General features: G+C 39.5%; 1 protein-coding gene and 1 non-coding gene across 4 annotated transcripts in view; one reads left to right on the top strand and one right to left on the bottom strand.

Annotated features, from left to right (window-relative positions):
• Positions 1–9,345: 9,345 nt before the first annotated feature.
• On the bottom strand, positions 9,346–9,417 carry TRNAE-CUC. The gene has a single exon. It is a non-coding gene; the product is annotated as a tRNA-Glu (tRNA).
• A 134-nt stretch (positions 9,418–9,551) lies between these two features.
• The window catches only part of NCOA7 (nuclear receptor coactivator 7), a 153,458-nt gene continuing 150,783 nt past the window's right edge, over positions 9,552–12,226 (top strand). For 2 of the 3 annotated variants that reach the window (XM_040627762.1, XM_040627758.1), the window contains exon 1: positions 9,614–10,469. The gene's annotated coding sequence lies outside the window, so the exon portion shown is untranslated. Of the gene's footprint in view, positions 10,470–12,226 lie in introns of all 3 variants that reach the window. The other variant, XM_040627764.1, reaches the window with a different exon arrangement.

Consider the following 12,226-nt stretch of genomic DNA (forward strand, 5'->3'; position numbering starts at 1 on the left):
CCCTTAGCTTACATCGGCAGTCTTGTATGAAGGGCCAGAGGCATATGAGAAATGGTTCCCTCAGTACCAGGTGGTACTTTCTCCCTCCCTTTCAACTTCAAAGGAACAGACAGGAATGGGTTTGGTCAGAGAATTGGGTCCTCTGCTATAGAACCGGCACCCACCTACGTCACAGGTCTAATAAAGAAAACATGTTAATACTAACCGCAAATATTGTTCAGTTGTTCTCTGTGCTCAATTCCGCCGTGTTTGAAATCTGTTGTCTCATTTAAGCCTTGTAACTGTCTTATGGAGTGCATATATTATTATCTTTGCTTCACATATTAGGAATTGGAGAGTAAAAGGTTAATCGCCCAAGGTCACACCTAGCAGTTTGAGCTGTGACTCCACCCAGCCCTGTCTGATTCTTCAACCCATACGTTTGAACCTCTAGGCTATGGCTTTTGACACTGCTTTTTCAGATACGGACTAACCAAGAATATTTCAACCTGCCTGGAATCACTTTGAATTATTGACAAGAGTAAATCTATCATATTAGCATAAAAACCTCTACCATCTTACCCTTTTAATATACGAAAGGGTTTAAAAAAAAAAAAGAATAACCCCACTTTATTCCATCATACAGCATAAAAGGAAATAGTTTTGGCACTTTTCAAGTTTTAACTTTCAACTTTCAAGCAGGTCATACCTACCTTATCTTAATCAGTGAGCTTGACCTCAGTAATGGCTGCCAAAGAGTATCCTATAATCTCATTCAAGATGGTTGGCAAAGGCAAAGCAAAATGGTGAAGTATTAAGACGAAGTGTCCGGGGGCTCCTGGCTGGCTCAGTCGGAAGATCATGCAACTCTTGATCTTAGGGTTGTGAGTTTGAGCCCCACATCAGGTATAGAGATTACTTAAATAAAAACTTAAAAAAAAAAAAAAGGTGAAGTATCTGAGTAAATTGAGTTTGAAAAGAAAATAAAAACCCCAGTCTCCCACTGGACGTAAAAGGTAAGAGGCCGGTGGTGGGGGATAAGGGTGGGGGGAAATGCTGGGTCAGTCCAAATACTTATATATTCCAGGTCCGTCATGTCGTAAAACAATACTCATCATTTGGCCAGAAAGACTTGCCCAGGAACCCATCCACTGTAGCAATTCTTATTACCGGGAAGGGATTTTGAACTAGCCTAAATGCTTTGGCCTACAGTTAAAGGATGTTTTCCAAAGCAGTTAACAGTTTATATGTGTACAGTTTTTTAAAAATCTTATAACCAGAGGTATTTTTATATGCCTCTAAGTTCTTAGTCTTCTGAGAACTGAGTCTTCTGTTTCCTTGACCTTAGTTGTTTTTCTATTAGTCCGTGGGAATGAAGAAATTCATGCATATGAAATAGATATGCATGTAATAGAACGCCTTGTGAGGTTTTTTGTTGCTGTTGTTTTTTAAGAGATAGAATGAGGTTGAGTATCTTTGGCAAGTTAACTCTAAAGTTTCTTGCATTAAGTGTGCATTGTAATAGTTTTGTGTTTTCAGCGCAGTGATAACAAAGTCACGTTTTCTCATGTGGAAGAGAAAGTATTTTGCAAGGAATGGCAATTATGCATAATGTCTCACTTGGACATGTGGGGTGATAAATTTTAAATTGCTCATAAACTCCTAAAACAACTGAGTATTTTAACTGAGTTAACCCCTCCTTTTGTGATTATAAGCTATCAAGCTGAATATTATTTACCATACCATAAAACTCTGCTTCCTAGATCTTTCATCACTTCTTTTTAAACCTTTTCCCTTAATTACAGAGAACATGAAGACTTTTTTTTTCCACGAAAACAATCCAGCTAGCACTTGGTGTAGCTGTTTGTGTTGACTTTCTCCTGGGCCAGCACTGGCTGGCCTCTTCTCCGTCCTCGCCAGTCTGCCCTATGATCCTGCTTTAAATAGGCTTCCCGTGGGGTCTGGCAAGATGACAGAGATGTGCTCACAGTCAGAAGGGCAAAACACGGAGGCACACAGACCGTATTTTACTCTTGTCATAACACATTTCTGTGTCACAGTCACATACCACCTCCTAAACAGGAACTAAACCAGCCACTTTTTTGGTCTCACAAGCAGCCACTGCTAGATTTATTTTATTGTTTTGACATCTTTCTGTCAGAAAGATAAGCACAGCACAGTACAAATGGCTGGGTGTGGTAGCGTCACCGAACCCACAAACAGTCTGGGGACCATCAGTACAGCCAAGCTCAGGAGGCGAGCCTTCCCTCTGATGGCAAACATCATGTATTCCTACACTAAGGAGGCTTGAGCGGCCCTTCTGGCCGCTGTCAAGGCTCAGTAAGCACCCCCACCCCGAATTTATCCGCCAGTCCATCACGGCTGAATCATTAAGCAGGCTTAAGGCAAATGTGTTCCACCGAGGGAACAGATTCAAACACCAAGTGCCTCCTGACCGTGAGCATCTTAGGATGGGGCCCAGCAATAAACGGAGGAATTGTCTGTCCAACGTTGACCAGTTCTCACAACAGAGAACACAATTCCTTTGATGTGAACCATCAAACCTCAAGCATGCTTAAGAGTGAGAGCTACAGACCAAACAACACAGGAGCAATAACTCAATATAAATGCATTTAGCCACTTCTCCAAATGACAAGATCTGGCAGGCAACTTCCCTGCTCTGGGTACCAGAAGCTTGAGATGAAAAGAGAGACAAAGTTCACCATTGTTTGTCATCAGGATATGACATAGCGAGAAAAGCGATGGAGGCTATTTGTCTAATTGTTCCTTTAAAACATATAGCTTAAGAGTTAAAATTCTGCAAGTGTATCCTTGGCCTATACAGCAAAAACATACTAACTAGGAGATGGTTTGCTTAATAATAGTGCAACTTCCCAGTCATATCCAGGATAGTGCATGTTTAATTCATTGAATCAAGTCTATTAAGCAGTTTTGTTAGTCTTAAGACGTGGGACCTCATTAAAATTCCTGGTACTTACTCAACAGATCACTTATAAATAATTTGAAATCCATATTTATGATTCTAGTAAATTTATCTCTGTTTTACTCAATATATATGTAATTTTTAAAAATCTCAACTCTCAAGGAATATATTAGTATAATGACCAAAAAGGACAAGTTCTGAAATCAGACAGATCAAGATACATCTTGAGATGCATTAACTGTGTGAGTTTGGAATAAATTACTGAACCTGTGTAAGCTTTGTTTTTTAATTAGTAAAATAGGATTAAAAACAACAACACCTATCTCAGTAGAATTTTCTGAGGATTAAGTGAGATAATGTTCATAATATCTGGTACATAGTAATTACACTATCAACAAATGGTGGTGTAGCTTATCCAAATTTAGTTTATTGAAAATGTCTTAAGATCCAAAATAAGTCTCATTCAGTCCCATTCACACACCTTTATTCAAATACATATGAAGGTACTTCCCCAACACCTGTTCTCTTTACATTACAGGATTTGCCTGCACATTTTGCTTTATATAAATAAATTTGCAGATTTCCAAAATTTCAGAGTTAGAAGAACACAACCCAGACCGGTGCTTCATTTTATAGATGACGAAAACTGAGGCCCAACCGAATTAGATCATCTTTCCCACGGTCATGTGACCCAGATCTCCTGATTTCTAATACATGGTTCTTTCTGAGACATGACTATAAACATTTTCTTTCATACCTTATAGAGTTCAGATGCCAAAGCTTTTTATTTTGTTGTGGATGAGCTGAATAGGTCTATTCGCTGGTTAAGAAATCATGCTTTATGTTTCCTGTCCTCAAAAGCAATGGTTTTTAGGGGCGCCTGGGTGGCTCAGTCGTTAAGCGTCTGCCTTCGGCTCAGGGTGTGATCCTGGAGTTCTGGAATCGAGCCCTACATCAGGCTCCTCTGCTGGGAGCCTGCTTCTTTCTCTCCCACTCCTCCTGCTCGTGTTCCCTCTCTCAATGGCTCTCTCTCTCTCTCTCTGTCAAATGAATAAATAAAATCTTAAAAAAAAAATTTAAAAAAAAAACAAAAGCAATGGTTTTTAGACTGATTTAAAATAAATACAATGGAGTCATGTCTCTTTAGAAGAAAAATCTTGAATCTAATGAATATGGCTGAGATTGGAATTATATTACTGCCTTTAAATGATGTTCTTCACCATCAAAAAGCAAATCACACATGCATAGGTGAACAGAATTGTCACTAAGCACCTAAGCACCTAAGACAGAATCTTTCCTAGACACTGATAAAGCTGCGGATTTACCAGTGACAGGGCACGGGCTCTAGGCCGCTGCTGCATCCACCCTCCTCTGTGGCTCTCCAGTGCTCTCAGTACGAAGACAAAATCCTTAACCTCAGGCTAAGAGCCATGCAAGATCTGTCTCCTGCCCACTTCTTAGGCCTCTCCTCACCTTTCTCTACCACTTCTGACTTTCCATCCAGCCATCCTGGCTTTCTTTCAGAGCCCGGTAATCTCCTTGCTCTCTCCTGCTACCAGCATTTGCCTATGTTCCTTCTACTTAGAATGTTCTTTTCTCACCTTTTTACCTAGGTAACTCATCTTCGTTTTTCAGATCTCAATAGATGGATCCGCCTGCTGACATCTCCAACTGATTCAAAACCTTAGTGTGGAATTGCATACTTCTCCTTACAGAATCTGTCAGTTACAATTTACATTTGTAATGATATGATTAGTACCAATCTCTACCACTATGCGAAAAGCAAATGATAGTGACTATGTTTTTGCTCATAAGTCTCCAGGGCCTCTTTGACTTACATCTGGTACAGAAAGAAACCTCAATAAATATTTGCAGACGTTGGTTAAATGAATGACTATACGAGTGCATGACTCAATGAGGAATGAATAAATGAATGTCACAAGCTGGACCTGCATACTTGTTGCGTTGGATTTATTTGAATTGCTTCCCTCAAACTTTAATTTGACAACACAGAACGTATGCAAGTAAAATCAAGCACAATTGATTAAATGAGAAGAAAGAAGGTAAAAGAATAAAAAAATCTCCTCTGCTGCTCTCTCTGAATACAATAAATTCTAGATTTTAACTATACTCAACATTTCCAAGGCAAGCATGGGTTAGTTGGATTAAATGTATCCAAATGAGACATATGAGTCTATGATGCCACCTTGTGGTTTATTTTGGCATTTATCACTTTCAAAATGCCTGGAACTTCTCTACTTTAGAAAAGCCGCCTTATAAACTATGGCTACCGAGAGGAGTGAGATTTTGCTCAACCAAATATTGCTGGCATGCCATCATCCCAAAGAGTTTGCCCAAACATATCATTCATTCCTTTTTGTTTTTTAATTAAATATCGAACTGGTGGAGAAAAATAGTATAATACGTTGTAAATAATCAAATGAGAATTCACAACTGCGTACACCCAGGCTAGCATTACCAGTACTTCAAAATACAACTGCATGTTTCTTGCCAAATCCTTCCTCTCTCTTTTCTGTTAACCAGGAATAACCACTCTCTTGCTTTTCTTTATAGTTGCCATCTGTGAATATATTTACCACTGAACGATATTTTTAATTTAATGTTTTAAAACTTCAAATAAAATGGAATCATTCTGTATTCGATTTGCTGTTAAATCATATCTTTCTGGATTCTTAATGTTGATTAAGAGGAGCTGTAATCCATTTATTTTCACTACCCCGCAGCACTTCATTGCATGAATAAACCACAATGTATTTAGCCACTCCACTCTTGATGGCCATTTAGGCTGCTTCCAGTTTGGGTCTATTATGATGGTGCTGCAGTAAACATTCTATGCATCTCCCGGTGCACCTGTGCAGGGATTTCCCAGGGGGTGAATTGCTGGGTATGGGAAACTCCAACTTTACTGAATAACACCAAATTGTTTTCCCAAGTTATTTTATTGCGCCAATTTACACTTCCGCCATTCGCACGTGAGAGGGCCATTGTTCTACATCCCTTGTCAACACATGATATTAGATTTTTTTTCTCATTTTTGCCACTTTGATGGGTGTAAACAGAATCTTTTAAGTTTTAATTTGCATTTCCTTTTTTTTTTTTAAGATTTTATTTATTTATTTGACAGAGATAGAGACAGCCAGCGAGAGAGGGAACACAAGCAGGGGGAGTGGGAGAGGAAGAAGCAGGCTCACAGTAGAAGAGCCTGATGTGGGGCTCGATCCCAGAACACCGGGATCACGCCCTGAGCCGAAGGCAGACACTTAACCGCTGTGCCACCCAGGCGCCCCTAATTTGCATTTCCTAATTACAAAAGAAGTTGATACTCTTTTTAAAAAATGTACTGGTCACATGTTTCTTCGGAGATGTGCCAGTTCCAGTCTTGCCTCATTCTTTCATTTATCTGCTCAAGAGTCATTTGAATTGCTCCTATGTGCCAATTACCGACATAGCCTAGAGGATACAAAGAGGAAGGTGATATGGACTTTGCCCTCACGGAACTCTTGCTTACTCTCACGTTCGTGCCTTCAGGCATCATACTAACTATCAAGACCAAAAAACAGCAACAATTTTTGGCCACCAATGATATGATTATCACTTTGCAAGGCAGAAGAAGTATATTTTAGGAACTCTGAATTAAAAAAAAAATAACTTACACAAAACTACAGCAAGTTATATAAAATACTATACATTATGTAGCATATATTATAGAAATTCAGAGGGTGTAATAAGCTGGTAAAAAGCTAATCAAGAAGGTCCGTGGTTTAAATTTAAATTGCTTTCCTTTTTATGTAACGTAAACATATTATTTTTCTATAGCCTACCTATTAAAGGAAGAAGATAAAAAAAAACAAGAATCATTTTTACGTCAGTAAAATAATAATGATCAAGTAGAGATGTGGTAAAAATGATTTTTAAATAAATAAAAATCATACTGAAGGAAAAAAAAAACACCATCACAAATCAACATGCTTATCCATAAATGCAAGTACACTGTGTTTGCTGTTGAATTTATTTCTTAACTAAAAGTTTTCTGGGGTGCCTAGTGGTGCAGTTGGTTAAGCATCCGACTCTTGGTTGCAGCTCAGGTCATGATCTCAGGGTTTCGAGATGGAGCCCCGTGTCCTGCTCCGCACTCAGCAGGGAGTCTGCTTGAGATTCTCTCTCCCTCCCCTTTTGCCCCACACGCTCTTGCTGTCTGTCTCTCTCTCTAAACTAACTAAATAAATAAATAAACAAATAAATAAAAGTTTTCCACATATTTCTATGGAATCTGGTAACCCCAGAAACTATTGACTTGCACTAAACTTGTCATGCATAGAATTCAATTATACCTTTAAAAGAGAACCTGAGATGTCATACAATTCCACTTTGCTTCTAGGCAACACTCCCTATTTGTAAGGACATCTCTATTTGTAAGGACAGCTCTAAAGAAGATGCCAACGCACCACCAGAAAATTGGTTGTAGTGTGGGGAGTGTTAAAGAATATCAGATTCGGGTTGGGCAAGTCAGGTTGGAATCCTGGTTCCCCCACATACTTGTGTGACTTCAAATAGGTTATATAAACTTTCTGAGTCTATGTTTCCTCAACTACAAAACAAGGATAATTGTTGTACGAACTGATTTGATTATTGTAGATAAAGTGCTTAGTTCAGTGCTCAGAATCTGAAAGAACTCATTAGGTTGTAGACATTATTCAGATTGACTCAGAATAATTCTCTTTCCACTCTTTTCAGTGGAAATATAGAGCTGTGGTTCATACAAAAATAGAATTATGAGGGCAGAACACGTATATGATTGTTTTCAAGTGAAGTCTTAGCAATCTACTTCTTGATTTAATTGAGTAATCCATTAATTCAGCACCAACCATATGTCAAGCCCTGTATTAGATGCTGGTGAAAGTCCTTCCCTTCCTTCCTCCCCACCCTTGGTTCCTCTCAGCCATCTTAATATTCAATTATGTATCACCCTAACCCTGGATATATGATGATTTTGTGTTTAAAATGAAATAATTTGACTAGTTCAGAAAAATGTTTTTGGTATGCAGCAAATATCCTTTGCTTTCATCTGAGCAGGTTAAATACTTTCTATTCCTTCACCTTTAAGGAACCTCCTCATATGTGGAATATTTCTGGCAACAGTCTTTCGGCATCTCCCCCTTTTTCATAAGGACGGAACTGAGCACAATATTCTGGCTCTACAAAGCGGCAACTTTGCGCTGTGTGTAGGTAATGTGATACAGTACTGCTGTGTCTAAGTGACAATATTATTTAGGAAAAGTGTACTTATTTGACTAAAAATAGCAATAGTATAGGTGAAACACAATGAGGATGACACCAAGACTAAATAAAATAAAACTCCATTAAAAAATTAACCAAACGAGAAATATCCTTTATGCTATTAATACGTACACTGCAATTTCTAGACTTCTTCTTTGGCTTCTTTGACTCTGGCTTGTACTGACTCTTCTCCTTCAGACTTTCTTTGTCCTCGTCTAGTAGAAGTCAAGCCGGCAAACCTTGCCTCTTTACGGGGCACTCAATCTCTAGGGAAGCATTTCTACTCTTGGACTTTCAGTTCTCACTTCAAAGCAGAATCTCCTCCGAATCTATCATTATTAATCAAAAATTTCACTCCACATGTACAGGACAAGTTCACTCACATGATCTCTTCAAACCAGATCTTAATGTAACACAGCTTCCTGCTTTTCCACGCTCCCAATCAGCACCCTTTCCAAATTAATAGGCCACATTCAAAACCTTAATCATGTTCTCCTTTGACTTTCTACACAACTGCGATAGGCAGTTTTATATGCCCGTTCAGCTGGGGGCCAACGCTCTCCTCGCTCCACTTCCGCACATTTCTGCCGTAATTATGTACAGAGGACCTGGTCGGCCCAGGGTAGGGGTGTCTGCTCTATCTTCTGTACTTGCTTCTCCTTCCACAATGCTCTTGCACCCTAGCTTCTTTAAGAAGACATGAACTGAAAGAGGAAGTGTCTCCCATTTCCCCACTCGCCACTCTCCTGACTGTCTTTCCTCTTCACCCACCTTCTTCTCCATCCAGGCCTCCCCCGCATGTCTCACAGGACCTCCACCTTTCACTGTTTCCTTCCAACTCTCCAGTCCCTATTTGGGTAAAGCGTCTTACCAGTGCTCCAGCAAGTGGGACCCAATGTTTACATTCTCTTCTGTGCCAACAACCCGCAGGTGCTTTGAAGAACAGGGAAATAACCTGATGCTGTACCTGGGTGGAAAAGAAGGAGTATTTTAAATCTTAGATTTAATAAAATTTAAAAAACGAATTCAACTTTTATGATCGAATAAAACAAATACGATTTTAAAACAGACCCAAAAAAAAGGTAAGAACTCAAGATTTTTCGGTGAGAGTGCCAAAAGAGCTTTTCCCTGACCGGGAATCGAACCCGGGCCGCGGCGGTGAGAGCGCCGAATCCTAACCACTAGACCACCAGGGAAGCTGAAAGCCAGCGTCCGTGAAGCCTATTTGCCACGTTAAAAAAATCTCTACGTAAACCTGACCAGTAGAAAGAGAGCTTGTTAGCTCTAAGCCCCACCCACTTCGGTCCTGTTTTGAGTCGCAGTCTCCAAAACTGAGGCAAAATTTGGGTGCTCCCAGGCCAGCACGAGGTGGCTCCTGGAGGGGGAAAGACCTGGACCCTCCAGATCCAATCCTCTTTCGAATGCCCTGCTAGAAAAGACTAATTACGTAATTCATTCTAATTATGTAACATAAATGTCTATACCCATACAAATGTTGGAGTACTGTCCGAAACTTGTCATTTGCTTTATTTTTTAATCATGTAGCCGCTCTTTCTGAATCTAACCTCTGTCTCTTTCTGCCTTTCCCTCTCACATAGATGTTAAGTCCCACTAAACCTGTACTAAATCTAAAATCGATAGTCAGCGGCGGAGAGCATTTCACATTGTAGGGCTGGGTGTGACACCGCCACGTCCCTGGCACACGGCGCCGGCTCTCTGACTGTGGGTGATGAAGGGCCCCGCGGCCTCTCACGACGCGATTATGTATCTATCGTGATGATCAGCTACTTATTGAGCCAGGCTACGGAAGCAGAGAGTTGCGGGGGACGTGCCTAGTGAAGCACTTCGGAAGGCATCTGCACTCGGATCCGAGGAAACCCTTCAAAGCCACTGCGTTTCCATTATCCTCATATTTTTTAAGCGTTGTTAACCGGGCAATTGCTTCACCTCTCCGCGTTCTGTGCGAGACACGGCCAGGAAATGATGCAATTATCAGAGGAATCAAGAAACCTTACGGCCCAGCCTCAATTCAGAAACCCTCGTGTTAAATAGGAGCAGAAGGCAACAGGATGTAACTCCGCTTTGAAGTGCCAACCGTTCCAGTTGAACGAATGTAACCCAAGAGACCCAGCTCCGCTGCAAGATGGAAGGAGGCTTAAGTAAAACAGATATAAATTCGTAATGAACTTGCTCACAACCCCCGGCGCCACTGTGAGTTCCAGCGGCCATCCACCACCGGAGAATTTGGGTGAGCCTTCTTGTTTTCGACAACTCAGATTGTTTAGATTATTGGTAACATTTGTCTAAAATCGTTTTAATAATATGCAGGCAGGAAGATTAAACGGCTTTTCAAAGACTGATAAAGATGGAAAAATCACAAGAAATTCCTAAACTTAATTATATTTTAGATGGGACACACACTTCTTTCCTCTATCAAGCAATTCTTAGGAAATCAGGTTCAGTAGGTGGAGCTCTTTCCTCTGCGCTGCGGGTTACCACAGCTTAGTAGCAAAGGATCTGGTTTTGAATACAAAGACAAAGCAGATATTATTTTTAGAATAATTTTAATTTAAGTTTTAATAGGCTTAGTGACAGTATGCTACAAAAGGACAGAAAGGTACAGTGAACACCACCATCCCTTTCTTTTCCACAGTCACTAATTTCTCCTTCCCAGAGGTAACCAGTGTTGTTTCTTCTGTATCCTAGAAACAGTCTATGCACAAACTAATATCTGTTTCTCTTTTTTTCCAGCTTTTTATCTTGAAAAATTCCAAACCTACAGAAAATTGCAAGTGTAGGAAAATGAACACACATATACCCTTCATCTGTGCTGTCCAATTTAGTAAGACCAGCCCCTGTGACTATTGTGCATTGAAATGCAGCTAGCATAAACTTAGATGTTCTACAAGTGATAACTGCCTACTGGATTTTTAAGCCGTAATATAGAAAAAAAAAGTAAAATATCTCAATAATTTTTACACTGAGTACATTTTTAAATTAGAAATATATTGGGTTGGGGCGCCTGGGTGGCTCTGTCGGTGGAGCATGGGACTCTTGATTTCAGCTGAGTTCATGATCTCAGGGTGGTGAGATCCAGCCCCTTGTCCTGCTCCACACTAGGTGTGGAGTCAGCTTGGGATTCTCTCTCTCTCCCTCTGCCCCTCACACCTCTCAGGTGCATGCTCGCTCTCTCTCTCTCTAAATAAAAAAATTTATTAAAGAAATATATTGGACTAAAATACTAAAATTTATTTCACTTTCTTTTCACTTTTAAGGTATCTACTAGACTATTTAAAATTATATATGTGCCTTGCACTATATTTCTATTTTACAATACTGATCTAGATTCACCAGTTGTTAATATTTTGCCATATTTGCTTTCTCTTCATCTTTCTTCTGAAGCATTTTGGGTAAATTGCAGACATCATAATACTTCACTTTCAAATACTTTATCCTATATTTCCTAAGAAAAAGCAAAACATAGAAAATAAAAATTTAATACAATATTATTATTTATTATACAGCTAAAAATCAAATGTTTCAATTGTCATAATAACACTTCTTACACTTTTTCTTTTTACCCAGGATCCACTCAAGGATTATACAAAGCATTTAGCTGTCATGTTTCTGTAGTATCTTTCCTTTATTCTGGAACAATTTCCCAATTTTTTTTTAACAATATTGATCTTTTTGAATAGTGAAGACAGTTGTTTCAGAACTGAATTTATCAATTCAGATAAATATCTCTTTTGACAAGAAAAGAACCTTAAGTGATGTGTCCTTCTCAGTGCATTACATCAGAATGTGCGTAATGCTGATGTGTCACGTTATCTCTCATGGTCAATGTTGTAGGCAGAATAATGGCCCCCATGGGGATGTCCCTGTCCTAATCTCCAGAACACATGAATATGTTACTTCACATAGAAATAGGAACTTTGCAGATACAATGAAGGATTTTGAGACACAGGAAATCATCCTGTAGATTATCTGAGTGGGCCCAAAATT

Source organism: Ursus maritimus, unplaced genomic scaffold (assembly GCF_017311325.1).
Source record: "Ursus maritimus isolate PB19 unplaced genomic scaffold, ASM1731132v1 scaffold_13, whole genome shotgun sequence".
NCBI lineage: Eukaryota > Metazoa > Chordata > Mammalia > Carnivora > Ursidae > Ursus > Ursus maritimus.